Genomic DNA, 7652 nt, shown 5'->3' with positions numbered 1-7652 from the left:
TAATTAAGTTGCATAATTAAAAATAACCCGGTATAAACAGGTTTGGGAACAATCCTACTGATTCTCAGGAGCGTACAACAAACCAGTGGGAACAGAATATGCAAGCATAGCTGAGCTTTCAACTTTTCCTGAGCCTTGGTCAATATATGTACAGATGCAGCAGAATAGGGTCTACTGATCCTCAGTCCGTAAAACAGAGATCAGTTAGAGACCTCACTATCCAACACATGCACCTAACTCTCATAAATAACTACAGTGGAGCACATGGGTGACTCAGTGGTTGAGCATCTGCCTTTGGTTCAGGATGTGATCCCAGGATTCTGGGATTGAGTCTCGTATCAGGTTCCTTGTAGGGAGCCTGCTTCTCCCTCTGCCTATGTCTCTGCCTCTTCTTGTGTGTCTCTCATGAATAAATAAAATCTAAAAAAAAAAAAAAAAAACTATGGCATGTTTTTCTTTTTAATGCATGTTTTCTTTTATTTTTTTGCATGTTATCTTTTAAAAAGAGAAACCAATAAGCTCTGAATATCCTCATTACTTTTTGGGAAGCATGAGAAGAGCAAATAATTTTTAATGGGGTGAGTTTGTTTTTTTTTAACAAACACACCAGAGAATCATGCAATATTGCCAGCATTGAACACAATCCTGGGCCCCAAGTCTGCACACCCCTTTGTAACTGGTTCTATGATGGCAGAAACTTTCATCTCACTTTAATTGTTTGTTATTATTTACTGTGGTACCCAAGTAATGATCATAATAAAGGAACACATCATCTTTCTCCAGGATGACTTTCAGAATTGAATTACTTTTGAATTCAATTGACAAAAAAAAAAAAAAAAAAAAAATTGAATTACTCTGTTGGCTGAACCTTCTTTCCGAGCTCTGGTTTGCCTTTCCTTGACTGTGGCCATCACCAGATCACCCACACCAGCAGTGAGAAGTCTGTTTGGTCATCCCTTCACCCCACTTCTCAGAGGTGATACATAGAATTTTGGCTCCTGTGTTATCAGCATAGTTGGTCATGGCTCCTACCAAAATACCCAAGGAAATGGAGAATTTTGCACTGGAGGACTTACCACATCCTTGCTTCTATACCTTGAACACAGTAAAAGACCACATTGCTATTTTTAAAATTTTTAAAAATTTATTATGAACAATAAATACATAGAATTGACCCTTCTGGGCAACCCTGGTGGCCCAGCAGTTTAGCACCGCCTTCAGCCCAGGGTGTGATCCTGGAGACCCGGGATTGGTTCTGCGTGGGGCTCCCTGCGTGGAGCCTGCTTCTCCCTCTGCCTGTGTCTCTACCTCTTTCTCTGTATCTCTCATGAATAAATAAATAAAAATTAAAAAAAAAAAGACTTGATCCTTCTAACCCTGTATGAGTATATAAATTCAGTGGCATTAAGTAGAGTCTCATGTTGTGCAAGTATCAGCACTATCTTCAGAACTTTTTCATCACCCCTAACAGAAACTCTTTTACCCACTGACTCCCCATTCCCTATTTCTTCTCAGTCACTAGCAACCACTAATTCTACTTTCTCTCTCTATGCATTTAATTACAAAATATACCTCATATAAGTGGAATCACATCATACTCATCCTTTTGTGCCTAACTTCTTTCTCTTAGCATCAAGTCTTCCATGTTCATTCATGTTGTCTTGTTGCTTTCTAAATGACTTCCCCACTCAGACCACACATCACAGTCTAGAGTCTTCTATACATTTCCATGAAGACCATTTTGAGGTTGCCTTTCTTTCCAGCCTTCTGGAATGTGATAGTCAGGTAGTCACCTGCACCCTCAGCCCTCATGCATGTGCCAGCTGTGGGCTTTTTACGAAGACTACCTCACAGTCCCCCAGACATGGCTGTTGGGTCACATTTGTCCTTTCCAAGGTTCTAGGATTTTCAAATGCCTATTAAATCTTCTGCAACAATCAATTCAAATACACAAGTTTGGCTATTCAAATTACTTTTTCCAAAAGTACTTTAAAATGCATTAAGTTATTAATTGCCTGCTGGCACTTTAATCAAATGGGAAAATTGACATAGCCAGAGGCATGTATTTTTGTGGAAAGAAAATTTATTTAAGAAGAAACAGCAGCTCTTACTGCTTAATTTAAACTGAGAAAACTGTGGAAAATCAACTGCTATGGAAAATTAATAAAACATTTCCAGCTGCAAACAGTGACTAATTGTACAAGATGAAGACTGCCCGGAATTAATAACTTGCAGTCTTCTGTGTGAAGAACCCCCCACCACTTCAATTTACTGGGAGATTAAATTACTTCTAAGTTTGCCATATTAAAACAGAACATGAATAAAACGTTAGTGAACGCACCTCTATTATTTACTGTCTGTGATATGGATATAATTATTTCCAAACAACTACAATGTGACGTGACCAGTAATATTTAAATGACTCTTTTAGCAAGAGAATCTACTACAACATTTTTTACTCAAAGGAGAAAAAATCCTTCTCTTACTTCTAAAGTAATAAAATGATGACTAGTGGCCTTCTACGGATGGTAAGTCCCTGCTCCAAAGGGCTGAAACATGCTCAGTGTCCGAGCCTATACTCCTTTCTGCATCAGATATTGCTTTGGGAGGGCATGTGCAGCAGAAAATTGTAGGAACTCATTTATAAGCTCGGTGCTTAAATAGAAGCTGGTCACATACTCCTGAAGAAACCAGTGTAGATGCTTCAAGGCTTCTACTCATGCCTGGTGTGACCATGAGCACGTGCACCCAACAGAATAGATTTCTTTATGAGAGGGAAAAGGAAGGGCCAGAACTCTTTCCTGAGGTAATGGGGTTTGCTCATAAGGGACATACATTAGCACAGGCCCCACCAACATCATGGTCATATCCTCCAAGCTTGTTTAAAATGGTGCATTCCTGTTAGGCTTGGTGATAAAATGAGGATTAAATAACATTAACAAATTTTGTCCCTTTTCTATCTTTTGTTGCCAGGATTGGATTATTTTCTTGACTCCAGTACCTAGAGGGTCTGTCAATTTTCCTCATGCTTTCAAACTCCGAGATCTTGAGAAATAAGATAGTGTGAGAGGATCCATTCAACGAACAGGAGAGATCTGTTCAAGTGAGAGGGATAAAGGAAAGGAATTCAGAAAAAAAAAATTCTATTTTTATGGAGTGATGGGATGTCTTTAGGTTTGTTTTGTTTGTTTGTTTTAAAAATTTTAGAGGTCAGAAAATAACTCAAGAAGCCAAGAGGGAATGAGACAATTTGATACGTGTGTGGAGGAGACGTATCAAAGATGGAGATTTTCTCAGCAGAGAGGCATTGCCTCCTTTGGCTGTTTTTCCTTTAAGCTCACACAGAGGGTACATTCAGCCTCTTGCCATTTGATATTGCTGGCAGGAAGGTCCGAGTATTGGCCTGGAGAGAATAAAGGCATGTTGTTTAGAAATGCAGAGGCTTAACCTGAAGCATAACTGGTTTGGGGTTTACCACAGAAGTTATCTGGACATATCATTTGATTTCCAGGTTTTAAATGTAATTCTACACAAGATCTGGCCACACAGCTCTCCACTGTGTGACACAGAGAGACTTTATCTGCCACCAAATGCCATTCAGGCTTAAAGCTGTAGCAGTGAATTGTATAAATTGGGGTATTCTTTGAGGCCCGAAAGCATTATGGCCTCTCTGAGGAGGAGAGATGAGGCCTGCTTCCTCCTCCCTGTTGCTCAGGCAAGACACTTTAGAGGTTGTTCCTCTCTACATATTTGGGTTCATTTCAGTTTTCCTTTTTTTCGAAACACTTGAGACTTGCTTTAAGCAGACCAAGCACTACCTAGAGGCCCAGTGGGCAGCTGTAAATAGCACTGGATTTGAGAAGTCATGGGGAAGGTTCCTTGGGAAAGCCTGCCCTCCCTGCTGGCAAATATGGGACAATAAATTGATTTGTACTTCTGTTAGTGATAGCTACCAAGCAACGTTTGAAGGCATAGATCACTCTGTCCTGAAGGGGAAAGTATTATTAGGGAAGGCAATAGAATGGAAGAAAGGACACAAAGTCAGACTGCCTGGGGCCTGAATTAGCCAATCCTTTTAGAAGTGGCAGACTGACCTTAACTTCTGGCCTCACATATCATTTCATCTATGGTGTTTGCCGCAGCTTTGAATTTAAACAGAATATTTTAAAAACAAATTTCCCAATGGAATTGTCTATACTCAGCGTCCCCAACTCCCTTCATTTTGTTGAACCCACTTAAGTCATCTCTGCTGCCCATTCAGAATTGCCTTTGTCAATATCACCATGATCTTCATGTTGCCAAATCCATGTTGACAATGCCTGGTACCCATGTTATTTGGCTAGCAAGATCATCTGATCCAGTTGGTCTCTCTTTCCTCCCTAAAACATTTTTTTAAGATTGATTTTTATTTATTTATTTTAGAGAGAGCACGTGTGTGCAAGTTGGGGGCGGGGCAGAGGGAGAGAGAGAGAAACTCAAGCCGACTCTGTGCTGAGTGAGGAACTTGATGGAAGGCTTGATCCCACCACCTTGAGATCATTACATAAGCCAAAACCAAGAGTCGGTTGCTTAACTCGCAGCACCACCCAAGCGCCATCTCCGTAAAACATTTTTATACTTGGCTATCAGAAGGTCACACTCTCCTCATTTTCCTTCTACCTTCCTAACTGCTTCTTAGTCAGCTTTCCATGGTTTATTTTCCTTCCTAAACAATAGTACTTATCACCACCTCATATTTAATACATTCTACTCATTATTTGCTTGTCATCTCTCTCATCACAACTAGAATGTAACCTCTATTGGGGCAGGGAGTTTGTGTTTTGTTCATGTAGTCCCTGAATGTGGTAAGCACTTACTAAATACTAATATACTGTTGAAGGAATAACATGGTTAGGATACTCCATTTAAATCAATTTAGTGGGACGCCTGGGTGGCTCAGCGGTTGAGCGTCTGCCTTTGGCTTAGGGCATATTCCTGGAATCCCCGGATTGAGTCCCATGTCGGGCACCCTGCATGGAGCCTGCTTCTCCCTCTGTCTATGTCTCTGCCTCTCTCTCTCTCTGTATCTCTCATGAATACATAAATAAAATCTTAAAAAATAAAATAAATAAATTTAGTGATGCCCTTTTTTGCAGAGTATGTGAAATTAATATAATAGAATTATATCTTACATAGCAATTAGGCACTACACTCAGCATTTAAGGAGAAAATCGCATACACTTGAAAATTTATCCTTAAAAAAAAAATCTCTTGAGAGGAGCCATGTTGGATACTCACACACTGATAACTGAATAAGCTAAACCCAGCCAGTCTCTCCCCGGGAATTGGAACAGGAATTACAGTTTCCTTGGTTGAAAACCAGATGAAGTTGGTTTGATTGTAGAGCTATGATGTACAAAAATACATATTTGAAACATTAGCTTCTCACACTTGGAGTGGCAATGGGCACACACTCTGAGAGGCAGATGACAATCATAAGCAAATGAATTCCTGGCTCCTGGTCACATGTGCTCCAGGGGTTAGGCACATTGTGTGGCAGAATAAAAGAAACTACTCTCTCTACTCTTTACTTTTTTTTTTTTTTTTAAAGTAGCCTCTACATCCAGCATGGAGACCAATGTGGGGCCTGAACTAATGACCCTAAGATCAAGACCTGAGTCTTGATCAAGAGTCAGATGCTCAACCAACTGAGCCACCCAGGTGTCCCAAAGCTACCAAGACTTTTAAAATTGTTATTTCTGTGTGAGTTCTTAGAGTTGAACTCACCTGTGTTAAGTTGCACACATAGACAACTGCACTGTGTAAGGATTTGCCAATGCTTCTCAACTCTGCTGAGACACTAGAATCATCTCTGGAACTTTCAAAATATTGAAGACCCCACTCCAAACATCAGAATCTCCAGGGATAGAGCCCAAGTCTCTATGTTTATTTTTGAAATTCTCTAGCAGAGTCTGATGCATAGCCAGGATTGAGAGCCACTGCTAGGATACTTGATCCTATTTTGCGTTATCATAAGTGGGTTTGAAACCATTTAAATTTAATGATTTCTGAATTCACCTAGGTCTGAAGACATTCTCGTTTTAGGAAACCTAGTTTAAATTCTTGCCCCACAGTACTGTAGGGTCCAGGTAATGCATCCCCAAGCAAAAAAGAAAGGAAAAGAAAGGTAAGTGGAGCACCTGGGTGGCTCAGTAGTTGAGTGTCTGCCTTTGGCTCAGGTCATGATCCCAGGGTCTTGGGATTGAGTCCTGCATCAGGATCCTTGCAGGGAGCCTGCTTCTCCTCTGCCTGTGTCACTGTCTCTCTCTCTGTGTCTCTCATTAATAAATAAATAAAATCTTTAAAAAGAAAAGAAAGGTAAGTTATTTTTCAAGGGCCAGGTTTTGCCAATGCCTGGGTTCCTCCCTGGCTAGAGCCTTCTCTAGGTTCTATTATCTCTGTTCCCTTTCCTTGTCCCTTTAGGTCCACAGGTGGCCATGGCTTCCTGCTACTTTTAGTCCCCAGATGCTTCATCATCTTGTCAATTCCCTTAACCTTACCCATCCTTTATAAAGAATCCTTTATTAAGCCCCTTTCAACAATACCTCCTTAAGTGTGATACTTGTTTTTTGTCAGAACTCTGAGTAATACAGAGACGTAGAGTAGTATAACAAGAAAAACCATCACTTTGTGTCAGACAGCCTTGAATTTGTATACCAATCCCAACCATAAATAGTTGTATGATTCTGTGCAAATTTCTTTATCTCATCCATCCTAAGCTTCCCCATTTGTAAAGTGGGGATAATGGCACTTGTTTCACAGAGTTGCTGAGATTAAATAAGATAATATATAGTATCTGGCAAATGGCAGCTGCTCAACAGTAGTATTACACAATATAATAAATATAACTGTTGATTTTATTGTGCAAGATACTCTTAGAGATATAAAGCTTAAGCCCAAAGGAATGACTTTGTCATGAGAAAGTTTTAGGTGCCACAGCAACTTCAAAGAATAGATGGAGGCTCTGGCAGGTCCCCTGTGGTGTGCAGAATTCTAGGATGGTCCCCCAAGTTTCAGCCATTGGTATGTACACCCCTTCTCCCGAGTATTCAACCTAACACTAACATAGGCATTACATGAAAGGATTTTGCAGAAATAACTAAGGTTCCACATCAATTGACTCTAAGATAAGGAGATTATCCAAATTGGTCTTACCCCACTCGTATGAGTGCTTTAAAGTCAGAGAGTTTTCTCTGACCGGTCACAGAAGGGGAAAGAAGAGACAGGTACTCTTGCTGGTCTGGAGGAAAGAAAGCCATGTTGGTTGGGAATTGCCAGTGGGGGGCCACAGGCACAGAGAACTAGGAGCTGAGAGTGGTCCTTAGCCAATAGCTAGCAGGGAGATGGGGACCTCAGTCCTACAACCTCAAGGAAATGGATTCTGTCAACAAGAGGACCTCAGGCCCCAGGCAACAAATACAGCCTTAGCTGCCATGATTTTAGCCCAGTTGATCCTGACCTATAGAAATTAGGAGGTAATACATTTGTGTTGTTTTAAACTACTAAGTTTGTGGTAAATTGTTTCATGGCAATAGAAAACTAATTCATTGCCAACCATTCTGCCAGCAAATTCCTCTCCTGACTATAAAGAAAATGCATTCTGATCCCAACTC

The 7652-nt window shown here is 40.5% G+C and overlaps 1 pseudogene; it reads right to left on the bottom strand.

The window, feature by feature from the left end:
* Nucleotides 1-614: 614 nt before the first annotated feature.
* On the bottom strand, nucleotides 615-7298 carry LOC140639485 (large ribosomal subunit protein uL14-like; annotated as a pseudogene).
* Nucleotides 7299-7652: the final 354 nt, after the last annotated feature.

The sequence above is a fragment of the Canis lupus genome, chromosome 9 (assembly GCF_048164855.1).
Source record: "Canis lupus baileyi chromosome 9, mCanLup2.hap1, whole genome shotgun sequence".
NCBI lineage: Eukaryota > Metazoa > Chordata > Mammalia > Carnivora > Canidae > Canis > Canis lupus.
This window is presented reverse-complemented; position numbering and strand designations above follow the sequence as displayed.